This window comes from Ascaphus truei, chromosome 2 (genome assembly GCF_040206685.1).
Source record: "Ascaphus truei isolate aAscTru1 chromosome 2, aAscTru1.hap1, whole genome shotgun sequence".
NCBI classification, from domain to species: Eukaryota; Metazoa; Chordata; class Amphibia; order Anura; family Ascaphidae; genus Ascaphus; species Ascaphus truei.
The window spans coordinates 12,057,633-12,070,557 of NC_134484.1; positions in this window are offsets into that span (position 1 = coordinate 12,057,633).

Genomic DNA, 12,925 nt, shown 5'->3' on the forward strand with positions numbered 1-12,925 from the left:
ATAAGCCACTGTGGAAGATTGGTGGAGGTGGCGTAATATTAGGAATCGATAGACAGATTGCATTGATGGGTAATGAAGGATGTACATAGACCTCTGAGCGACTGACCTGAAGCCCAATGTTCTTGGCCAAGGTTTTCGGCAGCCAATATAGTCATACTTATCTGATGTGCAGATGTAGCTAAAGTTATGGCAAACCCATGATGCACTGCAGCGGGACATACACAACGTACCAGTGGGAGAAGCGGCCATTGTTTAGAATAAGCCACAAGTGAGCAGAGGCTGGGGCTATCGTGCCATTCCACCATGCCACAGGCTGCAATAATGTTGATTACATCTGTATTAGATGCACCAAGCAAAGAAATAGGCAATGAGAAAGGAACCTGAGAAATTTAACCTCTTTGCTTCTAGAGGGACCCCAATTTGTGACAAGAGGTTATCTCCTAATCCAAACTAAAGGGAGCGTGTGGTCTACAGGGGAAGGCCTTTGGCACCTTGGGGGCCCCTATGACATACGCAGTACGTCATGGTCTTTTGATTGTTTTCTAGGAGACATAAGCTAAACCGAGGGGATCCCTTTCGTTACAGTCACCGTAAATAGACACCAATCATATAATCGCTAGTCATAGAGGGTCCGTGGCCTACAGAATGGAAAGAGAAACCCTTTTGCTGCCAAGTAGCACAGTAGTGCATGACATCTGCTCCACAGGTCTCTCAGGCAGCAAAGGAGATAGTACTATACTGTATATGCTCACCCAGAACAGTTTTGCATGAAAGACACGTTAGCCCAAATTATATTAACACCATCAATTTCCAGAAAACTTCTGGCACTAGCAAATGTTCCGGAAAGTGTTCTTCTTCATAGTGATTCTGTGCTGTAATGTTCTGTGTAGTTTTCTGTATTGACGAAAGTCTCTTGAAAATAGCCACCGCTGTACATTTTCTCGGAACAGAGATGTGAGCCCTGCTTATCTGTAATCTCTGTACTCTTCTTGCTTTAGTTGGGTAGAAGATCGTAATAAAAGCAGCACATGTTCTGGATTTCATGACAATGTTGTTTCAGAAACAAAAACAATGATCTGTTTGTGGCCCTTGAGGACTGGAGTTGGCTACGCTTGTTCTAAGCGCTATTGCCGATCTTGTGTCTATTTTCCATTTTTGTATGTGTAACTATGCTCATGTCCGATCAGGAAACGGACTCGCAGGGCTGAGGTAGGGATGCCAATTAACCGACTAGAGCCCAGGGACAGAGTCCTGCTAGGTTATTATGCCAGCACAGGGTCAGGGCAGGAGGCAGTGGTGCAGAATACAGGCGACAGGCAAAAGGTCAGGGCAGGTGGAAAGCAGCGAGGTCGGGGTCAAGGTACGGGGTCAGCAACAGTAATTCCAAATGAATAGGGAAGCCACTGGGATAGGCAAGCCATAGAAACAGGTTAGCCTCTGGAAAAAGGAAGCCACAGGGATAGGAAGCTACAGCAACAGGCTAGTCTCTGGAACAGGGAAGCCACCGGGATAGGCAAGCCACAGGGACTGGCACGCTACACGGAAGGCTCAGAAACAGGGAAGACTCAGGAAATAGGAAGGCTCAGGAACTAGAGCCCATGGTGGCCAGGAACACAATGAAAAGTATACAATGCTCAGGCACTGGCTGCTATTTAAGCACTTGAACAGGTGCAACCAATATAGCAGACTGCCAATAATCAAAATGTCCACATCAGCCAGGTAAGGGCAGGTTCCCGCCAAAGCCTGGACTGAAACCCTTACAGGTTATATAGTTCTATGATGTATAATTTTTGTGTTAGGATGTGTTTTTATATTATAAAGCGTTAGCGGGTGGATAGTGGATATTTAACCTGTTCCCCTATTTCTGGCCATTATAAGCGCCAGATGAAGGCATCACTTTTATGACAAAACCGTCCGGGCCGTATAGTCACGATTTAGCTGTTCTCTCTCTTTTTTTTAATAATGTGGTAATAAAAGACTGAACTTTTAAAATACTAATTGGGTTTACGTGTCATCTTCAGATACATTTTTGCAGTACTTTATTGCTCAAAATAATTTTTGGCGAATCCAGTTCTTCCTGCAAGACAGAACAAGGTGAGCGTAGACACCACAACTCAAACTAAGGCCGCGTCCATGCTTAGAGCGATCAAACACATTAAATCTATGAGAACGTCCATAATGTGCGCGCGCACGTGCACGTGCACATGAGGTGAGCGTAGACACCACGACTCAAGCTAAGAATTGAGTCAGAAGACGGAGCGGCATGACAGCTTCACCCCATACAGGAAATTAATGATTAAACTACCATGTTTTCAGATGGGATTAAAGATCTCTTTTCCGTCTCTCTCCTTTACATTGAGTTAAGGACTCACTGTAGTTACAGCTGTCTTTACTGCTTCTTCCTCCCACATCTCTCCAGAGATGGGTGAACCAGTTCTAAAAGTTTCCCAGAAGTTTTCCAAAGATGATTAGTGAACCAAGTCCCCGATCAGATTCCACTTCTTCTGGGAGTCCATGTAGTCTTAAGGCCTGCTCCAAAAAGAGATAGTCTCCCTAGCAGTTGGTAGTATTTTTACCAGGATGAAATATGCAATATTGGTCAATCGTCTACGACTACCAGAACGGTAGTGCAATCTTCTGAGAGAAGAAGTTTGACTCCATACAAAATCCATTGAAATGGAACCCCACCATCTCTTCTGAATAGGTAGTGATTGTAAGAGGTCACATTGCTTGGCATGAATTGTGTTATTATAGGTGCTTTGCAGGACTGGGCATAGTCTTCTGCATCAAGGAGACGTTTGGGCCATCAGTATTGACGAGTTAAAAATTTCTGAGTCTTATATGTTCCTGTAATATAACTTACCAGATGGAATATACCGCTTTCCGTTAAAAAATAGTCAACCTCGATGCTCCACAAAAGGATCTACTAATGGCTGAAAGATGGACTGTACATACTGTATGGATCAGAGTTTGTAGCTTGATGGATGTATCTATCTGTAAGTATAAACAGACTAGAAATGGTGATCACGTTAAAAACAAAGTTTAATAGTAATAAATTAAAATACTGGTGTGAAGCAAAATTAAAGCACAATAGACAGCACAAGACAAAAATAAAATAAAATCCTGATGTGCAGCAGCAAGAATTAATATAGTCCAGTGTTAACGCCAAAGCAATGCTGGTACGCACATAAAAGTGAAACATTCCCTCTATGTGGGAATTAATATAATCACTGTTATTATAGGCCAAATTTGCCTCTCGTAACATTGCCAACACATAATAGTTATATTTACAGTTCAGCTAAATAAATTAATGCTATCTCATGCACAGTGTGTATATACTGTAGTGGATCTCTCAGCATTACTATCTAAACTGCTTTATCTCATTTTAGTTTTCAGAAACAAACTGTCGTATGGACCACATACAGCAACTCTGGTAGTTTTTCTCCCATGGATACATTGTATTACCCTTCTGCAATACTGTATTGTTTTGCTATTAATATCTTCTACAGCCTTTAACAAGGTAATTAGGAAGGAACACGACGAAGCATTAATTTATGAAACGCGTAGTTCCCTGCCGGCGCTCGTAGTTTTTGGACACAGACGGCCACCGTACTTTCGTCAAGGCTCCCTGGTACTGGTCCCGCAGTCTGACGCGCCCGCAGGAGTTCTCCGGGAAGCAGTGGACCTGTCAGAAGGATCCGTGGCTGCACTGTGCTTTTATATTATGTCAGTGTTACATGTCTTTTATTATATATTAAACTCTTGTTATACGCTAACCCTGGCTCTGCCCATTCTCTATACCTGGGATTGTGAGAGAGGTGCCATCCACTCACCATACCCAATTGGGAACCACTGAGAGGGCGTGTCTGATCTGAAGACCTTGAAGCATCTGATTTGACTTTGAAACATCTTCTCTCGGAGGGAAGGGGCTCACAGGGCAGTGTGAGTAGATATATATATATATATATATATATATATATTAATCCATTCATCTACCCCCACCTCTCCTTCCACCCTTTACCCCCCCTCCTTCCCCTCTTCACGCATCACCCCTATTGTGGGAGTATTCCTTGTTATAATTAAGGTGTTAACAATCCGCCTTTTATTATTGTCTTTCTACTTTTTGAGATTGACAGTCTGCGCTGACCATTATCCTGTTTCCAATTAGGAAGGAGAGACAGAGTAGTGGTAAATGATAGATACACTGAGTTTCAAAGAGGTGAATATATCCCCATTTAGTAATCGGCTGACCGAAACCCCCATCTAATTCAGAACAAGTTAACGATCCACTTGTATCAGATGCGTCAGAATTCCGTTGTTGCTCTGCTCACACAGGCGGTGTCTGACCAATGAAACTCTGGCTAGAGGGGTTGAAGGGTGGATTAAGCCTTTCTCAAGGTTCTCTCTAACATGCTCCTGTTATACCTTAAATTGGAGTTCTGAAAGGGAATAAATATGCCGAAAAGAAAGTACATCTCCTTGCAGAAGGTCCACAGGACAGTCAATAGGGGAAAAACTTATGCCCTCTTTTTATCAAAGACACCCCACACATCATGATATTCATGGGGGACTGAAATTAGAGCTGCAACAAACTAACTTTTCTTTGTAATTTTAGTTTCAACACCCTTTGATTCAGCTTTTCTTGCAGAGCTGTGTTCTGGAAGGCAAAACTGGGAAAGGTGTGTGACAAAAACAGGGTGGGCCTGGTTGGCCAATCAACATGTGGAATAGGAGAGGGCAACCAAGGCATACCTAGAATAACCTGAAAATGTGATATGAAGAAAGAAATGTCTGTGTGCCCTTGAATAGTAGATACAGACGATCCAACAAGTATTCTAAAACTTGCCTTAAACTTGCCTAAAACTAGCCAGGTACATGATGGGTTCATGCTGGGTACATTTCAGTGACATTTCTGCAGAGGCTAATGGCCCATCGGATTAACACAGCAGGGGTTCCTGGCAGTCCCATTCACTTTGAATGGGACTGCCAGGGACCCCCGCTGTTAATCCGATGGGCCATTAGACTATCTGCAGAAATGTGTGAAATGTTGCAGCATGTACCCAGCATATACCCAGCATGTACCTGGGTCTTTTTGGAGATTGCCCCAGGTTTGTTTTAGAATAATCGTTGGCACTACAGTACCATCATCAGAACAGTCTCTTTGACCACAGCAACTGATGACAGAAGAAATCCATCTATGACTTTCACCGGTGTAGGACAATTCTTCTGTCTGGTTGTTATATTCTTGTCTTTAGCAAACTGCATGTCCATAAAGCTTCATGAAGCTTGGGAGTCAATCACTGAGACTTCCAGCTCACCCTATAGTAACTGATGTGGCATGAGCATGTGGGAACGACCAGAAGAGGCGAGCAGGCATCGGCTAGGTGAATAGTCAGATCACATAGGGAGCTTCTTTACACTGCCCAGTTCTAGTTCCCTCTGTAGAGCTGGGGCTTTTCCACTCCCTGTGACCAGAAACCTTGGGCTTCTTGGGGCAAGAAACAACATAATGCCCTGCTAGCCCACAGTATAGGCATAGATTTGCTGAGCATCATGCGTCTGTTCCTCCATGCGGAGGGTCTCTTGTCCTCCTCCAATCTGTATTGGCTCAGCTTCTGAGGCAATTCTGGTCATAGGAACTTCTGTAAATCTGAAGGGGTAAACGTCCCTCCCATGGCTTAGTCGCACCTGACGTCGTTGTTCAAGGAGGCGCTGGTCGATCTTGATGCATAGCTGCATAAATGATCCCAGTTCTGCAGGAGAATCCACTCTTAAAATTCATCCTTTATGTATTCATTAAGGCCTCTTCGGAAATGGAATCATTGAGCAGATTCATGTAGCTAGGTATCCTAAGCCTATTTTCAAAAAAGGGCCACCATACGCTTGCCTTTCTGCAGGAAGAGCAGAGTGAATTTGGAGGTCTGGCCTCGATTCGGGTTATCAAAAAAAAAATTGACATGGCTTGCAAAAGGTCTTGAAGGTTCCAGTAATGGATACTCAAGATAATGCGTCCCACATCAAAAATAAGACCAATTCTTATTCTATATGTAGAACAAGATTGTGGACATAACTGAAAGGTTAGCCAGCTCGGGTTCAAGAAACCCCTCTGCTGCAGTTGTTTCCCCCAAAGATTTTTCTGATAGGGAAATCCTGGGCTCTCCAAAAAACGGCTTTTGGGTGCTGGAACGTGCTGCAAGGATAAAATTGTGCATGTCATTCAGTTGTGAGAGTGGATCTGGCTAACTGCCAGAGCTGCTGTCCTGAAAAATCGAGGTACTGGATAAAAGGGTACTTTACATAGAGAGGAACATGAAAGTATACACTCACACTGATGAAATGTCAAACGGTATGTCAGACATACAATCTGTGTTTAAAAATGCAGAGTGGCTGCAGTCTCACTGCCCCGGCTCTGTCCTCAGCACTTCTGGTTTGTTTGTATCCAGTCATGGGGGCATCTCTTGGACCCATACAGCTGGTCAGCAAACAGCAACTCAACGCGTTTCACCTGATCGGCAGCAGCAGGAGATGTGTTACTGCAAATATGTCAACTCCTCATAAAGCCAACTAAGCAAATCACGCTGAGTTGCTGGCCAGCTGTGTGAGACGCACCGCGAGAGATGCCCCCACGCGGATGAAACACGGGGGTGGCGAGACTGCATTTTAAAACACTGATTGTGTATCTGACATGCTGTTTTACATTTTCAAAACTGTGATGTTCTTTTCTATATAAAGTACCCTTTTATCCAGTACCATCCGTACTATTGCACCTTTTTTCTTCCTTCTTTGAGATTGATCTGGAGGGAGAACACCCGCATTTCAAAGAAATTAAAACCCCTTTAAGATTTCCACGATTTGTCTTGCCTAATTCTATATAGAAAATGTAAGTGTGGATCCATCAGCGTTGAGTACATTGTTGGCACTACATGTAGCCAAGTCCCCTTGGACTATCATTCTCTGACCCTGGTTCCTCTGCAAGTTCCCATAATGTGTGGGTAGTGGGGGCATGATTCCTATGGGGTATGCTCTATGTTCAGTGTGTGATATTATATTGTTCGGCAGGCATGAGCAATAAAATTATGAGCATCCTGTCACTAAAGTAAGGGGGTCCTATGCCAAGAATAGGTCGGCTTACTAGCCACTCCCCACAGGAAGGAGGGGGGTGTTCTTCCCTATAGTGTAGAGTAAGGGGGAGGAGGAGAGAGTTATTGTGCAAACCTCCAAGGAGTGAGGAGTGCTTCTGGAAGAGATACCAGAGAGTGCAGACATTAAATAGAGAAGTTGCTAAGGTCTAGTCCTTACGGGGATAGGGTACAGTGATATGTAATCCAGTAAATGTACCTCGTTGCTGAATAAACCTTAGTCATACCAACACCTGATGTAGTCCTTGAAGCATGACTAGTGATAAGAGAAGAAGTGACCATGAGGTGCATCCTGAAACCTTGGGATCCTCTTGGACTGGAGGCGCTGACCACTAAAGAACTACCGTGAACCTGTCCTGATGTCCTCCTCATACCATCGCGGAGATCTCCTGCCTTCTGTTTACCAACCAGGTATGATACAGCAGCAACAGAACACCCTGGTAGCAGCATATTCCCTAGAGGGGGGGGGGGGGAGGAGAGAGGAAGAGGGCTACATATACGCAGTGTTCGACAAATCACCCAAAAATCTACTCGCCACCTAGTCCCGCCCCCAACCCTAGTCCCGCCCCCAACCCTAGTCCCACCCCCAACCCCGCTTTAAAATAAAATATATAAATAAAATACATTTAATAAATTCCTAGTCAGAACAACATTCGTTGAGAGAGAGAGAGAGAGGAGGGAGAGAGAGACAGAGAGAGACAGGGGAGAGAGAGACAGAGAGAGACGGGAGAGAGAGACAGAGAGAGACGGGAGAGAGAGACAGGGGAGAGAGAGAGAGGGGAGAGAGAGAGAGGGGAGAGAGAGAGAGGGGAGAGAGAGAGAGGGGAGAGAGAGAGAGGGGAGAGAGAGAGAGAGGGGAGAGGGGGGAGAGAGGGGAGAGAGGGGAGAGAGAAAGAGAGAGGGGAGAGAGGGGAGAGAGAAAGAGAGGGAGAGAGAGAGGCAGAGATTGGAGAGAGAGAGAGGGGAGAGAGAGAGGAGAGAGACAGAGAGGGTGGAGAGAGAAAGAGACAGAGAGGGGGGAGAGAGAAAGAGACAGAGAGATGGGAGACAGGGGAGAGAAAGAGAGAGGGGAGAGAGAGACCAGAGACGGGGGAGACCAGAGAGAGGGGAGACGGGGGAGACCAGAGAGAGGGGAGACGGGGGAGACCAGGGAGAGGGGAGACGGCGGAGACCAGAGACAGGGGAGACCAGAGAGAGGGGAGACGGGGGAGACCAGAGACGGGGGAGACCAGAGAGAGGGGAGACGGGGGAGACCAGAGAGAGGTGAGACGGGGGAGACCAGAGAGAGGGGAGATGGCGTGACTGACTGGGAGGGGGGTGACTGACTGGGGGGGGGTGACTGAATGACTGGGGGTGACTGGGGTCATAAAGAGCCTGGCCGCGCGCCCACAAAGCCAGGGAGAGCGCGCCAATCAACAGTCAGGTAGGGGGAGTTTTTTTTTTCTTCAGCGCGAGCAGGGAAATTTAAAAAAAACAAACACGTATGCTGCTTGGGCCAATAAGAGCTCGCCCAGATGTTAAATCCACTCGCCCCAGGTGTGCAGATGTATAGGATTTTCGAACACTGTAAATACGATTATACATACATACCTGTTGAACCCCTTAGATAATATGTATTCTGAGACTCTCAAATTCATCACATAAATTTGAGTGCATATGACATTTTTGAAGCTATTCCCCATCTCTGGAATAACTACACTACTGTATGTTTTTTTTATTTTTAATGTATTACATGTATAGTTGTGCTCTCATCTATCAGGAGTCTTCTTCCAAGAGACTGCTTTGTAAATATGGCTATTATTCCCATTGAGTTGTCACGGGAGACCATTGCTTTTAACACCTTAATTACCCGGATACTTTGATTGAGCAAAGCAGAAGATAAAATAAATTGTAATTTATTTACACAATGAACATTCACAGCTTGAATTACAAAATATTACAAAATAACACTTACTGGAACAGGGTAAAACAAAATCCTCTACTTCCAGAATGAAAGCTTTAGAAATAGAGTCTCTGAGCACAATCTCCCAGGAGTGGGGATTGTGAATACGCAAAGCCGCGAAAACAGTATTTGGCTAGTGGCACCGCTCGCAACCACTTTTTCTCCGCCGGGACTGCTCGCTTCGTTCTATCCTTGTAGAATTGGTTTGGACTCCTTAGTTCTTACGAACTCTTGAAGCTGGGTACAAATCTTGGTTACGATGTTATAATTTTTATACTGCACTCTGAATCTTTCACAGCGTGATGAATCTTAGATGGATCTATCTCCTGATCAGCTGTGGGGGTTTTTAAACACACACAAACCCTATCTGTACACTCTGCAGCCAATTGCTGCATGGGAACCAAACTTCCCACCTATGGCAAGGTCGTCAGTACTTCATGGATCCGGACAAAGGGCTTCATGGTATGCCACAGGCATGCGCAGACTTTGCACCTGAGCTGCTTAGCATACCTAATCAAACCCACTTCCCTGGCGACATCTTGTCTCCCTCCCCCCGGACACCTGCTAGGCTAAAGCTTTTTACATCTACCCCTCCCCACTTAAAACTCTAAAATGTCGGTCCTTTCTTAACTCTGGACTCTGTCAGACATTCTGGGACTATACCAGCAGGATGTCTTAGAAGTCCGGGCTAAGTTATGCATGACTCACATACAGGAATGTCCTGCCATACACCTTTTGATCACTGTACTTGTGAATCAAGTGTTTCCGCTGCTCCGTCCACCTGAATGCAAACTCCTTTCCTCTTATAATACTAATTCACTTAAAAGACGGGTATTTGGATATTTTTTTTTTTTTTTTTTTAACTTTCTTTTATTGGTTTTTGCAAAGATAGTACAATCCAAAATCACATTGGTATCATTTAGTCAGCTTTATGACATACAACATCAAAACAAACATGGTAGGGGGAAGACGTGAAGAGGGATGGTGAGGGGGTGGGGAGGGGGGGAGGGGCAGGTAACTGCTAGAGGAAGAGTGTCATCTCCTCCGAGTATTCCGCTAAACCTGGCTTTTTCTGCGTGTTCTGAGCTAACTCGTTGATCATCACACCGAGTCCAACGATCAGGGAAAGGCGGAGGTCTCTTTCTTTTGTCATATATTTCGAGCTTTTTGTCAACCCTCTCGTGTGTCTGTTCCGCCATTGAAGGACAGCCCACCTGCTACTATCAAAGCCAGACGGTGGCATTGCTCATCCCTGGGATATCGATCTGTGCCAGCCACAATGACCAGACTTTTTGGAAATTTGAGCCAGTGTCGTTGACTAGACTTGTCAACTTTTCCATCTGGCAAGCGAACCAAATTCTATTCCGAATTTTGTCTATCGATGGAATTGCATTCTGATTCCACAACGCTGCGGTCTCGCACCTCATCGCCGTAGCAAAGTGTGCTATTAGTTTGTTTCCTGATCTAGATACCTCGTCTGTGGGCTTACCTAATAAGAAAACCCACGGATCTAGTTGAATTTTGAGGCCCAAAAAGACCTTCTGTAGCCAATCTCTAATTTGTGTCCAGACGGGTATGATTCGTGGACAAGACCACAGCATATGCACCAGATCTCCCTGTTCCCCACACTGTCTAGGACAGAGTGGGGAAGCTCCCGCGACAAATTTTGCCCTTCTAACTGGGGTGAGGTACCACCTCAATAATACTTTATATGAGTTCTCCTTCAATGTCGTACAAATCGAGCTGCTAGCCGCAGCTTTGAAAATTGCTGTCCACTCTTCGTCTAACGGTCCTGTCAAGTCTGTCTCCCATTGAGTCATGAAACTGGGTCTATGTGAGTCACCAATGTCTGTCCTGGCCACCTCTCTGTAAAGAGCAGAGATGAGTCCCCGCGTATCGGTTCCCCGATCACAGAGCTTTTCAAAATTAGTTAGTGGTGGTCTGTTTGGGTGTTTGGTATAAAATGCCCGAACCTGGAGGTATCTAAGAAAATTTGTGTTGGGTAAGCCCGTTTCTGACTGTAAAATGTCGAATATTTTGATTGTGTCTCGGCCCTCCAGGTCCTTAAGCCTTTTTAAACCCCCTTTTTGCCAGAGTGTGAAATTCCTATCAATTAGCCCCGGAGCAAAGTCCGAATTGCCATATAAAGGGGCCATTAATGAATCTTTAGAGGTCAATGAGTGCCTATTTTTAGTCGATTCCCAGACCGAGAGAGAGTTCAACACAGAGGGTAGCGGGTTCTTGAGATCTTTTAGTCTAGTCTTGGGATACCAAATAAGATCCTTGAGCTCTAGCGGGGCACATACCTCCCTCTCCAAAGCGACCCATCGCCTCAGCTCCGGATCCCCATGCCACTGCGTAATTTGGCATAGTTGGGCCGCTTTATAGTAAGCCATCAAGCTTGGCACTGCCAGACCTCCAGTTTCCATAGGCCTTTGCATAATTGACATTTTTACCCGTGGTTTTTTATTTTTCCAAATGAATTTCGTAACTGCTTTCTGCAGTTCTATAATGTCTGATCTTACTACGGGTATCGGAAGGGTTTGGAACAGGCATAGTATCTTAGGGAGGAGGTTCATTTTCACACAGAAGATCCTACCAATCCAGGATATCCCATATGCAGACCACTCTAAGTTCCTTTGTGAGGGCTTTTAGGAGTCTCGGGTAGTTCTCTTGATAGAGATTGTGGCTATGCTTAGTGAGAAAGATTCCTAGATATTTTATAGCTCTGGTCTACCATTTAAATTGAAAGTTGATCTCAATTAGTTTCTCCGTCTCCTTTGGAATATTTAGATTCAGCGCCTCCGATTTCGATTGATTGATCTTAAAGCCGGAGATTCTGCTAAATTTATCCAGTAGCGCGAACAGATTGGGCAACGAAGTAAGCGGTTTTGTCACAGATAATATAATGTCATCTGCGTATAGAGCGATTTTATGCTCTTGGGAACGTATTTGCACTCCGGCAATGTCTGGGTTATGGCGTATGTGTGCCGCCAACGGTTCCACGCATAGGGCGAACAACAGAGGCGATAGTGGGCAGCCCTGTCTGGTACCGCTTTTAATTTTAAACAATTCCGATGGGAAGCCCTGGTGTATCACCCTGGCGGTCGGGGTCGTATATAATGCTTTTATTGTACTTATAGTTTTGTCTCCAAACCCGAATGCCTCAAGCGTGGACTCCATGTATGGCCAATCGATCCTGTCAAAGGCCTTCTCCGCGTCTAAACTTAAAACTACTCCTCGGATCCCATTGGCGTTAATGAAGTTAATAATATCTATTATTTTTCTTGTGTTGTCGGCCGCTTGTCTGTCTCTAATAAAGCCAACCTGGTCCGGGTGGATAAGCCTTGGCAGGATCGTACTCAATCTATTGGCCAACAGTTTGGAATATATTTTAACGTCCGAATTGATTAAAGATATTGGCCGATAACTTTGACAATTTGTAGGATCTTTGTCCTTTTTATAAATTATGGATATTGACGCCTGAAGCATCTGGGCCGAAAAGGGTTCCCCCGCCAGAACTCCATTAAATAACTTGAGCATATGTGGTGCTAGCACCCCTCTAAATTTATTGTAGTATAAATTAGAAAACCCATCTGGGCCTGGGGCCTTGGAGGGTTTGAGATGTTTGATTACCGCTGTCAATTCCTCTAACGTGAAATCAGATTGGACTGCCTCGTTCTCCAGCCTGCTCAGCTCTGGTAGGGCTGCTTCCTCTAAGAAGGACTGTAAAAGTTTGTTTGTTTTTGGATTGTGTGTCACTTTCTCCCCATTATATAACTGTTCATAATAAAGCCTAAACTCTTCCACTATGTTGGGGTTGGAGGTCATCTCCCCCGATTTG